Genomic DNA, 14,249 nt, shown 5'->3' on the forward strand with positions numbered 1-14,249 from the left:
GTTCATTAAGTTCATAATTTTAAAAAGTAATTTTTGTAAGTTATGCCTTGAAAGATCCTTAATATAGTTTGGGCAACAGGATATGTAGACATGAAACAAGTAATGAACAAGACTGTATATGCTGATGTTGTTGAGTCATGTCTGACTCTTTATGAGCCCATTTGAGGTTTTCTTAGCAAAGGTACTGGAGTGGTTTGCCATTTCCTTCTCCAGCTCATTTTCCAGATGAGGAAACTGAAACAAACAGGGTTAAGTGACTAGCCCAGGGTCACACAGCTAGTAAGTTTCTGAGGCCAGATTTGAATTCAGGAAGATGGGGAGTCTTCCTGATGCCACTGTGCCACCTAGCTGCCCTTTTTGTGCTGATATAAACTATTAAATTATATGGTTTAAGCAATTAGAGAATAGCAACTTCTATATTGAGGAATAAGTTTTCACATCCTCCTGGATATGACATTATCATAGGAGAGGTCAGTGAATTTGGTGACCAATTAATTTAGTTGGTTAGAACATTGATTAATTAAATAAATATTTATTGAGCACCTGCTATTGCCCAGTGCTGTGGCGGATACAAAGACATAGAAAGCAGAGGAAGACTCTGCCCTCCTGAAATTTATAATCATATTGGGAGTAAAGAAAGATGGGAGCATGAAGCTAATGAGGCCAAGGTCATAGTAATTTTTGAGTGCAGAAGGGTCAGATTGACTGCTTCAAAGAGGCCAGAGCATATTCTCTTTCCTAGTCAGTCATTTGACAATGCTTTTTTTGTGTATTTTTTGAGCATCTGTGGCCAGTTAGATTAGTTGATTGGAATATGGTGCTAATGAGGCCAAGATGACAAGTTCAATTCCTATAGGGGCCAGTTGGCTTCAAAAAGAGGGAAAACTCCTTCCCCTAAGCCCTGTCCATCTGTCTCACTGCACATGCTCTTGGTCACAAAGTGGCCCAGGTGACACAGGTCAGACAGTCCAGGGCAAATCCATCATCATTCCTGGAAAAGCAATGCATAGCAGATCTCTTCCTGGTAACTGGTCAATAGCATCACCTCCTTATATGAAAGATGATACACTAAGCACCTAGTAGCTTGCAGAATTCCACATGAGGGACCAAGGCAAAATAAGGGCACAAAGAAAATGTAGATGCTAGGAGAGAAGAACTGAGTGGTCACTGCACAGCTGGTGCATCTGGTGAATAGTTCAAGGGACTTGCATTATTCCGTATCGATGCCCTCCGAGGAAGAAAGGATGGTAGAGCTTTCTCGTCACTGTTGCTTTAGGCTATTCCAAAAAACCCAATAACCTCTCCTCCCAAAACAAAAAAACCCAAAAACCTAACTAGTTCATGAATTTTCAGGCCTTATTCTTTTGCTGTCTGGGAAGGTTTGACGTTGAACCTAAAAAGCCAGAAACAGTGATTCCTGATGATTCCCTGCAGACTAAAATCATGGATGGAGCTGTCCTGGGAGATGATGGTGTCCAGAAGGTGTAGGAGAAGAAGATCAGAGGGAGCCATGACCTCATCATTGATTTGAAGCAGGTGTTCCATCTTGACACACCTATCTCTGCTGTTTCTCAATGAATGGAGGGGTCATTGGAGGCCTAATGTTGAGACAGAGAGAGAGAGAGAGAGAGAGAGAGAGAGAGAGAGAGAGAGAGAGAAAGATAGAGACAGAAACAGAGACAGAAAGAAAGACAGAGACAGAGACAGAGAGACAGAGAGACACAGAGTGAGAGAGACAGAGATAGGGACAGAGAGACAGAGAGAAAGAGGGAGGGAAGAAGCAGGGAGGAGAGAACACTTGAGGAGACTGAAATTACACTTTGGGTGTCACTTTTATGAATGTAGCCTTGAATCTTGAATGCTATTAGTACTGCATAGCTAGATACTGATTGGATAACATGGCTTCCAATTTTCAGTTAAACATTATTGGAGAATACTGAACAGGAAGACAGTTTGGGAATATTGAGGCACAAAAATCTACCAATCTCTAAGGTGTAAATAGAAGCTATGCTTTTATACCCTGCCTCTTCAAGTGCCTTAGGATCTATCATAGGGACTGTCTTTTTGCCTCTTGGTATCTTCAGTTTTTAGTTTAGCACAATGCTGGCACATAGTAGGTGCTTAATACATGTTTTTTTTGATTGATTGATTTTCAGTGCATCTATACATACACATACACACACACACACTTTTTTCCCCTTATGAGAGATTTCATTTTAAGGGATGGACAGTAGGTGTATATTCAAGTCAATTTGGTGTTTATTGAGTGCCAATTATGTGCCCTGAACTATTTGAGGCATGTTGAATTGATGAATTGATGGGATATCTTTTTTTTTCTTCCATTTGCAAGTTTTTGAAACTTCTTCCTCAATTCTTTTCTTCCTTACCTTCCAGGGGCAGAAAACAGTATTATAGACAAGAAACCAAGGCAGAAAGTTGAGTGACCTGCCGAAAGTTCCATACATTGGTGACTAGGCAGGGGGAAAAATCCCTTGGGGTCTGTAGAACGGCCTTTGAACCAGGCCATCATTTTATTTCTTGGATGCCATCTGAAAACCAAACTACTTCTCAGAATTCAACGAGAAACCTCAGGGGAATGGGGAATGGGGGTGGGCAAACACATCAAATTCCTTTGATACTCTCCTACTTGTTTTTCTGAACAAAAACAAGAGTAAGGGGCACAATTTTACAATTTGCATGAAGACATTATGCAATGCAATCTTATTGGCCTCCTTGTCTGCCTCTTCCAAACCCATTACTTTTGAGAAGCTCTTGTTTTCGTGTGTAATCGGATTTCTGACCTATCTTGGGACTGTACTGTTAGGATGACTCCTCTAATTTATACTATTGGACTTCTGTCACTTAATGTTTGGGTCTGGAGGCTGCCTCAGTCTCCTCTAGGGCTTAGCTCAGTCTCTCAATGTGTCAGTACATTGCAATGCCTCTACTTGATTCCTACACAGGTTCTCGGCTCTACCTGCCTTCTCATACCATCATAGGACCACAGGATCATAGATTAAGTGCTGGAAGGAAGCTTGGAGGTCATCTATTCCAACGCTCCACCTTCCAATTTACAGATGAGGAAATTAAGGCCCCGAGTGGGTAAATGGTTTGTCCAAGGTCACACAGGTAAGGTGATAGAACTGGGATTTAAAGCCAAAGAGGACTTCAAATCTAGTACTCTTTCGCCAGGACCACCTAGCCTTCCAAAACTTGGTTCCTCTCTTGCAGGAAATCGTGTCATGCACACATCTGGCTCCTTGAGAGTGAGGATTATTTCATTCTTTATATTTTTATGCCCCGCAGCTAGCACAATGTCTGATACATAGTAGGAGCTTAATAAATGCTTGTTGATTTATTGATATTTAGAGACGGAAGTATCCTTAGGAAGTACCTATATAATCCAACCCCCTTCATCTTACACACAAGAAATTTGTGACCTTGAGTAGATAGCTAAGTGACTCGTTTAAAATCAGGTGACTTGCTCAAGATCACACAGGATGGAATCAGAATCATCCAAGGATGGAGTCAGGACCGGAACTCAGTTTGACTCCAGATCAGCATTGTTTACTTAGCACAATGTTTCACAGGTCCTATTGGAATCTCTGTCAGTCAGGAATTAGGGACAACCCCAGGCATCCCTCCACTAAATCCATTCCGTGGGCTTGGATTCACTCCAGGAAATACAGACACCAGTCTTGGTTCCCTGAAGCACATGGGATATGGCTAGGCCATGAGTATGATTGCCTTCTTCCTCCAGAAAACCAAGATGGTGGCTCTGGTTATTAAACCTCTCTGCCCTTCTCTCCGATTCATTATAGAGTCTGGCAAGAAGACAGATGGTTAAAATGTACAGCTCCTGTGCTTAAAACCTTGAGAGTGTATATTTTTTCCCTGCAGGCTTTAAAAATATATATAAATGTAATGTGCTGCTTTGCTCATAATGAACAAAATGTCCAAAGTAGTGCTTAAAATAAATTTTGAACAAATAGAAGCTGCATCTGGAAACATGGTTAATGGGGAGGATATCTGTTTGGTGTGTTTTTTTCACATTTTTTTTTTCTGTAAGCAATGCTCTGAAAAGTTCATTTTATATCAGAGCAGCTTTTTCTCGAACCTGTTTTAAAGTTAATTATCAGAGGCTTGCATCTTCTCTCTCCTGTCTATGGATCCCTGCTGGGTTTGTTGTTTAGCTTTCCTTGGGAAAGAGCCGTGCGGTAGATGATCATCTACATGGTGTCACAGTCCAGGGAATCTAACTCGTCCTAGCTAATCAGCTTAGAACATCAGTACCTCCTTAATGTGGGATTTGGGACCTTCTGGATGCAGGGCGAGGAGCTGAACTAGTCTGCAAGCACATCACTTTATTCCTTTTGCTTTAAGCAAGAATAATTTGCCTTTTTTCCTCTCATCTTTCTTCCTTGTTGTTTTGCCCCTGAAAACTGTGCGGCAAAAGCAACCTCCAGGGTGGACAGTAAATCTTCTGATGCAGGCAGAGCAGTGATAACATCTGAACTGAGGGTGCTTTTCCAGGGCATGCTTGACAGATGTAGCAGGGCCTTTTAGGATTTAGTACTGGAGCGTATCTATTACCCGCGCTGCAGCACAGCTTGGCAGGAGTTGTGTGGTAATCTCCCATGAATTCTGTCTGACTTATCAGAGCATCTGAGCAGGTTCCTGCAGGATGCAGAATCACTGCATCAAGTTGGGAAGAGACAGACCGTCCACTTTGAACTCTTTTTAACTCTTTGCCATGTGCTGGGTTTCCACAAGGAAGCCTACTTCTCTTGCCCCTGTGCCCCTGCGCCTCCTCCCAGTCTCCCCCTCCCCACTCACCCCCTTTTTTTTGAGATTCCACTTAGGTTTTTGCTTTCATCCCACTTGCCTTGGAGTGTATGATTTCAAGAGACCAAATTTAATTTCTAACATAGCTAATAGGGCCAGAGTGATTGCTCTAATAGCATGGCAGCCTGCCTGCCTCTTTGGCAGGGTGCAGTAATATGATCCATGTGGTCGGATTTTTTTTTTGCTGTAGCTCAAAGAGGGGCCCCTTGACTCTGCTCGATCGAGGGGCCAGCCCAGCATCCAGCCCCCTGCCCAAACACACACATGTACGAGCTACAACTGTGGGCTTGAGACCATGCTATTGAATGAACTATTCTGATCACGCTAACAATTACCTTGGCATTTTATAAAAATACCAAGATTGATCACAAACACCAAATTGTTTAGATCACAGATTAAAGTTTAATTTTGGAGTTTTGCTTTAGGGTTAGAATTAGCTCCAGAGTGTGAATTGCATAGGAGGTGCTATAATTTGTTTTAAGGATAAGGCCTTCAGGCTGCTGTGCATAAAATGAGCATGATTCCTTATTCCCACGGTTGATTTTTGAATGGGAGTGCAATTAGAATTTTTTCACCCAGAAGCACATACTGTACAGAGCATAGATAATACCTTGAATGCATATCAGCTTAGGGGACCTCTCCTGGAATTTTATTTATTGTTCATCCGGCCCTAATGCAGACAGATCCATGCTTACCTAAACAACAATAAAGTTACTCTTTAATTTGAAGTCTGGGATGTTGGCGAGGACTCTTGTGGAGGCTTTGTGATTATCAAGTGAGATTTCAATGGTAAATTTTAATGCCACTCACAGAAATGTGCAACCAGCTATTTTTCTGTGCAGAATGGAAACTATTAGAAACAAAACACCAGTATAGCAGCGGCCTCTCTTAATCCTCAATCGCAGAAGAGATTTTGCTGTCATAGGAGCAAACTCTGCTGCTGAGTGGTATTGAACAGCTACCTTCTGCACAGGAGAGGTATGTGGGAGATATTTTGCTGATTAATGAAGCTGATCACATTCATCCTCCACTGGAGGAATGTAAGAATCAATAGCCACAGAATATTCATTTAACCTATGAAACAGAGGGGAACTCTTTCCTTCTCTATCTGGATGGCATGGTCAGTGAAAAGCCTGATTTGACCACTGGATAATGTAAAAAAAAAAAAAGTACAGCTTGGCTCATGTCTCTTTTTGCTGGTCACCTAGTCTATCTGAAGAGAGGACTGGGTGTCTTAAGTGTGGGAGCACTCTCAATAGCCTATGGCTTCAGGGAAGATTTTCTTCCTCAAAATCCAAAAGATGTTGGATCATCCAGAATGGTTTAATAATATTTCCTAAATGGCTTAAGGACCCTCAAAATCACTGGAAGTTAAGGTAAGGAGAATGAAAACTCAGTTCAATTTAACGAACATTTATTAAGCATCCACTTTCTGCAAAGTACTATGCTAGCTGCTGAATATATAGAACCAAAACAGTCCTTGTCCTCAATGAGCTTACATTCTTCCGCAGAAGGGAAGGCTGTGGTGAAGTGCTACATATACACCAATAAGTCAGTAAAATTCCATACAAAGTAGTACACTAATTAGGTGTGTGTGTGGGTGGGCAGTTGGAAGAGGGCTAACAAATGTGGGTGGGGATCAGAAAAGTCCTCACTGTAGGGCTGGGCTTTGAAGAGAACCCAGGGGATGCAATCTAGACCTGGGGGACCAATTCTGCCAGGGGAGAAAGGCAAGATATATAATAGTGTAAAAATTTTCTTAAAAATTATTGAGGTAGATGCTCCGAAGAACTCTCCTAAAAGTCATAATTCTCTCATCTTAAAACTTCAAGATCATCTAGCCGAACCCCCATTATTTTACAGATGAGGAAACTAAGAAAGTTTGCAGCCATCCACCGAACAATCTCATTGTGCACTTCTCTGCCCACGGGCAAACTTATCAGGTTGTGTTTCATTTTCTATTGAACAAGTTATTGAACATAAGCTTTGGTTATGAAATCATAATACACTTGTGCTATGACATTTATATTGATGAAAAAAAGGTGTTCGTTTATTATTAGGTCGGGAGAATACAAATCCTCACTGTGGCTCTATTATCACACGCAAACAACACTTAAGTAAATGGTGACTAAAAGCGTTTTTGGCTCCATAGTTACAGGATACCCAAACAATGGGTTGATTTGGTCAATTCAGTCAAACAAGCACCCAATTTATTGAAAGAATCAGTCAACCCAGTGATTGACCAGTTGATTCAGACCAAATAGCCCATCTGGCAGCGGCATAGAAAACCAGCCAGAGTTGGATTGCCATGGTAGCCAAAAATAACATGCATAACAACTCATTACATGAGGTGCCAGAGAGAAGAAAACCCATGATTTAGATTAGGAAATTCCCACTTTCTCTGAGCCATTGGAACAACCTGGGAGGATTGATTATTTACATCGAAGAACATCATGTTATTGCTACCATTTCCCTGGAACCAACCACCCCAAAGTCTGGTACTTTACCTACTCTATTAAAATTTTGACTCAGTACAATAAATATTTGTGAAATGCCTACTATGTGCCAGACTCTGTGCTCACCACTGAGAATACAAATCAAAAGACAAAAATCAAATAACCTTAGACCTCAAGGAGCTTGGATTCTATTGGGGTGTGTGTATATGTGTGTGTATGTGTGTGTATGTGTGTGTGAGTGTGTGTGTGTGTGTGTGTTGCAGTGTGTACAGATATAAAAGATATAATTAAGTAATTTCAAGAAAGAGAAAGAGGAATAATAACTGGGGAAAATATCAGACAGGAGGTCTTACCTAAATTATGATTTGAAAGAAGATGGTGTTTTTAAGAGTAAGGATCTGAGGTAGGAGGGAATGCTTTCCAGGCATGGAGGACATGCTCCTTTGTAAAGGAACAAAGACAGGAGATGGAATGTCATATACAAGGTGTCCCAAAAGTTTCAGTGCAGTTTGAAGCTTTTGTAGCTTTAAACTACTAAGACTTTTGAGACAGCCTCTTTCAATAACAGGGAGCAGGCCAGTTTGAATGGATATTGCAAAAAGGAGAATGCTATGAAATAAGACGAGAAAGGGAGAACTATGTTTCAGAGCATTTTAAATGCTAGGCTGAGGGTTCTACATTGGTAATAGGGAACTACTGAAGATTTTGGAGTGAGGGAATGACACGGTCAGATACGTATTAAAGGACTATTGATTCGTCAGTCGTGTGTGTAGGATGGATTAAAGGCTGGAAGTAGAGACTATTTAGGAGGCTCTTTCTTGAAATCAGGTAGAGTCAAGGCCTATGGCAAGTTCCACCTTCTTCATTTATCCTTCCTAGGTCCATGGGGATATCTGCTCTTAATTGCTGCCCAGTTATTATATGCACCCTTCTGGGTTAGCACTTGCTAATCTGTCCTGTAATTTGTCTTATGTGTAAGTCTTGTCTCCTTGATGAGATATGTGGGCTCCATGTCTTCTTTACCACCAACACCAGCTGCTAAGCACCAGAGTAGGCAAGTGGTCCTTGCTGAAGTAGCCAGGTACCCAAAGGAAGAGACAAGAGGGGTGACATGAGCCAGGCAGCTCAAATCACCGCCACCACTTCAACCACTATTTCGCTCTCAGACTCGGATGGAGGCAGGGTAGGATCCTACACCCAAGAGCCCTGGGAATAGAAGTCTTCTCTTGTCCCTCCCCTTCTGCTCCCCCTCCCACCCAGGCCACCAGTTCTGTTTCCAGCTTGGCCCCTGAAGACATAACAGTCTAGGCAAGCAATCCCTGTGGAGATGCCACCTGGCAACTGACTCTGCAGATGGTACAGCCCCTGCCTCCTCAGCAGCCATAGCTATTGAAGACCTGGAAAAAAGAAAATTCTTGCCACCAAAATCCTTGGCACCATCAAATGGCTCAACATCAGAAATGGATATGGTCTTGTTAATGAAAACAACACTGAAGAAGATAAATAACTATCTGCCTTGTCACTGCACCCTGGGCCTTTCTATTAGATTTGTCGCTAAAACCTCCTCTATTGTTATCTCCTCCACTAGAATGTGAGTCCCTTAAAATCAGGAACTGTTTTGTTTTTCTATTTGTATTCCCAATGCTTAGCACAGTGCTTTATACCTGATAAGTACTTAACAAATGTCCTTTAATTTCTTCTTTCATTCATCACATATGATGACCATATCTTAAACTTTTCTTAGAGTTGTACAGAGCCTTCATACTCACTACCTATTGAATTTAAAAAGAGCTTCCCTTTTGGAGCCTCAGGGTGGATGTGAGAAAGGGATGAAGGTAATGCCAGGCTTGGGGTTAGCAGTTTCTTAGTGAAACTCATTTCTCTTTCTGTCCCTGACCAAAACAATCACCCCTCCCCAACAAAAACAAAAAGAAACAAAACAAGCAAAAACACCTCCTGATGAGAATGCTGTTTCTAAACCATTTCGCAAACATTTCCACTTATAAACATATGTCAAAAGTAGTTCCAAAGTAGGCCTGCCACCCTCCTCTTCTCTAATGATTTCATCTCCTGACTTGTGAGTCACCCTTGTGGATTAGAGGTAATGGTCTGGAATAACTTGGTTGGCCACTGATGCCTTTCTTTCCAGGCTGACACTATTTCTAGTCATGGTACTGGTTGATTAGGTAGCTTCTGGAAGGTATAGCAATAAAGTTGTTTCTTCAAAGTTTCTCCCAGAACATGAAAGTTGATTATTTTAGAATTGCTTTTCTCCCCACATCTTCCTCCCTGAGCCTCACATTATATTCTTGTGAAATTACAGGGGCGGGGGAGGGGAAGAGAAACTTGAAGAGTGAACTTATTTCTAGAAGCATCTTCATAGAATCAAGAGCTTCCAAGTGCTGTTGAAATATTTATCTTCATTTTGCACTGTTGGCATCACTAAAGTCTTCTACTAGACTTCTCTCCCCATCCCCTGGCCCCCCATTTGGTCATTGGGATTGGAAGTATCCTCATTCCACTCTTGAGACAGAACCCTCCATGGCACCTAAGAGCCTTAATTAGTCTTTTGACATACCACCAACTCTTGTGCCTACAATGAACAGAATAAGTCCTAAACTAGACTGTCATAGACCTTGGGGAAACGGATGTAGCCCTCAACCTGAGAAACCGAATAATTCTATTCTGATATAAATGGTGCCATTTTGTCTAGGTCAGAACAGGGGCATCATGGTGAGGAATTCACCCTGGAGAATCAGGGGACCCATGGAAGACCAGCCAACATTACCTAAAGAATAGCTTAGCAAAGTTTGAGTACTCTCTAGCCTAAAATGGGTAATATTCTTTCAATTTCCCTTTAAACCTGCCCCTGGACACTTAATAACTGCGTGATGCTGCACATACTTAACCTCTCCTGACCTCACTTTTCTCGTATATAAAATGAAAGAGCTAAAAAATATCACAAGGTTATGGTGAGGATCAAATAAAATAATGTATGTAAAAAATACTTTGACACCTTAAAGTGCTACATAAATGTTAGCCATAACAATAACAATATAATAATAATAATCTTATCCCTGAATTTGCTTTTCCTCTCAACTTCTGGATTCCATAGCATCACAGAATTTATTCTTGGAGACCTCAGTGACCATTTAGTCCAACCTGTACACAAAAGAAGAAGCCCCACTATAGCACACCTGATAAGGGGTTATCCAAGGCCTCCATGAAGGGCCCCCGGGAGAGGGAACCCATCACTTTCTAAAGGAGCTCATTTCCTTTTTGGAAAGCTCTGATTGTTAGGGAGTCCCCCTTTATCCTCTAGCATCACACCTGCACTTGCCTCACAGGCCTTCAAATTCTCCAAGATATAAATCATCTCCTTCCTGAATCTTAATTCTGCTGGCGGCATTCTTGTCCTCTCAGTCTTACAGGCTCACAACTTTAGCGTCATCTTTGACTTTGCCTTTAACTCTCACATCCAATCACTTGCTAAGTAGTAATGACCCTGCAAGACCTTCTGTCTTTTCTTTCTACTCACTGGACTGCCGCCCTAGTACAGACCCTCATTGCCTTTTGTCTTGACTATTATAATAATCACCATTCAAATATTCCTCTAATCTTTTCCTTTTCTGATTCATTTATACTGTCTGTCAAAATCATCTTAATGCCATCATACTACCATATTTAAAAAAAAAAACCTTCAATGACTTCCTTGTGCCTCTAGGATGAAATGCAACTTATTCCTGTATTTAAGACCTTCTACAGTCTGATTCCAACTTACCTTCCCAGCCTTATATTACATCACCCCCATCACACACCCTGTATTCCTGCCCTACCAGGCTACCAATTGTTTCCTGGTTATATCTTGCATTCTCCAACCTTTGGGAATTTATTACAGTCTTCTCCCATGTCTAGAATGCACTTTCTTCTCATCTCTACCTGTTAAAATTCTTTGCTTTTTTTGCAGCCCAGTTTGGGCACTGTGTCCTCTGTGGAACATCTATCTCCTCATTCCTCTTTCAGCCAGCTGAAAGTGATCTTTTTCTCCTCAAATTTACATAGAGAACACTTGGTCAAGATCTCTCTTTTGCCCTTATTACATTTGACTTTAAGCTGCGTTTGTGTACATTAGATTGTAAGCTCCCTAAGAACACGAGATGTGTCTTTTTTTGCTGTTGAGTTGAATTGAGTTGTTATTCAGTCAGTGCTGGCTAATGCTGATTGATAGTTTGTCCAGCAAGTGACAATGATCATCTGAATTCTCTTCAATGCCAGATAATTCTTCCTCTTACTTCCCTATGTAACTGGGCTTTTACCCAAGTTTGGGGAATGTTGGCTGATGTATCTAGATGACTGCATTGGTGGACAGAAGGCTGAGCATGGCTTGAGACCACTGAGTTCCTGTGTGAGGGCAGAGTTTATTGATTAGAGTTGATCTTCTTAGAAGAGAGTCATATGTAGTTTGAGACATATTCTTCAAGAGAGGAAGACAGATTTTGGAAGCTGCAGAAATATAAGAGGAGCTGGAGTTCTCAACATGTTCTTGGTTTCCAGCTTGCTTCCCTAGAGACTTCAGAGTCTCTTAGTGAGATTGGGCCCTCTTTCTTGGTTTGAGCTGCAACCTCATCTTGGTCCCAGCAAAGACCTACTAGTCACTGGTGTATTTTTCTGGTATATTTTAATTGGTTTAACTTCATTGACTTCCTTTTTTGCTGTTTGCTTAAATAAATGGGTTAAATTGCTACCCACTTTGTTTTGTGTGTGTATGTGTGTGTGTGTGTGTGTGTGTGTGTGTGTAACTGACATTTGATGGGAAGGAGTCAAACTGGTGAGGATTAACCAAGGATTAGCAAAAAGAGGGGTAGCTTTTGTTCTGAATGAGAAACATACCTTTAGACTAGCAATATTAAAGCGGGGGCATATAGAGATCATATGCTCGCACAATACTCCTTTCAGAGACAGATAAGGGAAGGAGCAAGTATCCAGCCATGGCCCTTCTTCAGCTTCACTGTAGTCCTAGAGGGGCCAAGTCAGGCTGGCATACCTCCTGGGAGGTGTGAGATTTAGATAACACATGTCTAAATGTGGATGCATATATGTCTTTCACATGGATGCAACCATTTGCACGAGCTCACCAAGCCCAAGATGATCACATAATCTCAGAGTTAGAATTGATGATTAAATAAATGGAAAAGCATTTATTAAATGCTTACTTTATGCCAGTACTGGGGAAAGGAATACAAAAGTGAGGATTATCCATGCCCATTAGTGGCCTCCATTATGATTGGGAGTTGATATATTTGAAAAAAAAAATCATCCCCTGTTGGGGGATGATGAACCTCTCTGGACTTAGCTAGGATGGTCCTTGGTTATGTCCAAGATCATGAAGATTCCAATTATTTAAAAAAAATTAGGGAGTTTGCACAGTATCTGTACAACCTACACTTGGGTGAGTTGTGGCTAGGGAGGGATTTTTTTTTTCCGTTTGCTAAACCATACTGTCTTTAATGTTTTTCTAAAAATTATTTTATTTTTAATTTATGGAACAAAACAAACAAAGATTTTGAGATATTTTGTATTCCAAAGTAACAAGGGGAAAAGATTAGCATATTCTTTCCAGGATAAATAACCAAGTTTTATTTGATTACTGTTGTAGAACTGTAAAGATGGGGAGGGGGAAGGTAAGGGGAGAAGGAGAGGTGTATGCCCTGAAGCACAGTGACTGGTGAGGAGTTGTCTGGGTAACAAAGTGGAGCTGAAGCTGGTAGGCTAGCACCAGTCAAGATAGCAGGACCTCGGGGTGGGAGTTCTAGGGAGAAAAAGTTTCAGTCTTCCAGGGCTAGCTTCCTGGTCCTGGTGGCATCCTAGCTGGCAAAGGAAATGGGTGGAAAGTGAAGTAAAGTGTATCTGGGGCACAGTCCTGGAAGTAGTGGGTCACTAAGGCAACTACCAATCAGGACAGCTGGGCCCCAGGGAGGGATACACTTCAGAACCTTTTTGGTTCTGATTGTGGAGGTGAGGGATGATCTGGTCAAGTGAGAAAAGGTGTGCCTTGGAGGGTGTAAGAAAAGTCATCCCAAACTATTAGCACAAGGGAAATCGGTGCGAGTTGTGGAGTAAGAGGCCTTCTGCATCTAAAGTATGGTTTTTTAATACGAAAAGGACTGATAGATGTGCTTTTCTGATGACCATAATATCTGAACAATCCACCCATAGACTGTTATATGGTAGATGAAATCGCTCATTATCCTGAAAATTCTTCAATAGCTGCTCATAATAGGGTCAGTTAAGTACAGAGTATCTGCTATCGTTCAGAATCTTCTTGCTCTCATTGAATTCAGATTTTGAATCATTTTCATATACATTTTACCCTTCCTGAAAAAAATCTGTAAAGCAATTAATTTGGATATAGACTAGAACTGGAGCTATGGGGGTGTGTAAACTGAATCATCCTGATGGTCACATTACTGAAGATGAACTTGATTCATTTGGAGACAGCCTGACAGGAGTGTCTTTCAGCTTGGCGGATCTGTGGGATGACTGCCTAATTTGTCTCAACCTTTCTCTAATATCCTGTCTTTCTTTTTTAATTGACACGACACAGTTTTACTTGAATGGAGCAAATTAATTATTCAGGTAGGTAGGTAGGTAGTGACGTGAGTAGAGTGCTGGACTTCAAGTCAGGAGAATCTGAGTTCAAATCCAGCCTCAGACATTTGTTAGCTGTGTGGCCCAGGGCAAGTTACTTAACCTCTGCCTCAGTTTTCTCAACTGTAAAATGAAGATAATAACAGCACCAGCCTCTCAGGATTGTTGTGAGAAACAAATGAGTAATATTTGTAAAGCACTTAGAACAATGCCTGGTACATAGGAGGCAGTTAGTAAGTCCTTCCTTCTTTCCTTCCTTCTTCCTTCCTTCCTTCCTTCCTTCCTTCCTTCCTTCCTTCC

This window comes from Vombatus ursinus, unplaced genomic scaffold (genome assembly GCF_900497805.2).
Source record: "Vombatus ursinus unplaced genomic scaffold, bare-nosed wombat genome assembly UNPS02014778.1, whole genome shotgun sequence".
NCBI lineage: Eukaryota > Metazoa > Chordata > Mammalia > Diprotodontia > Vombatidae > Vombatus > Vombatus ursinus.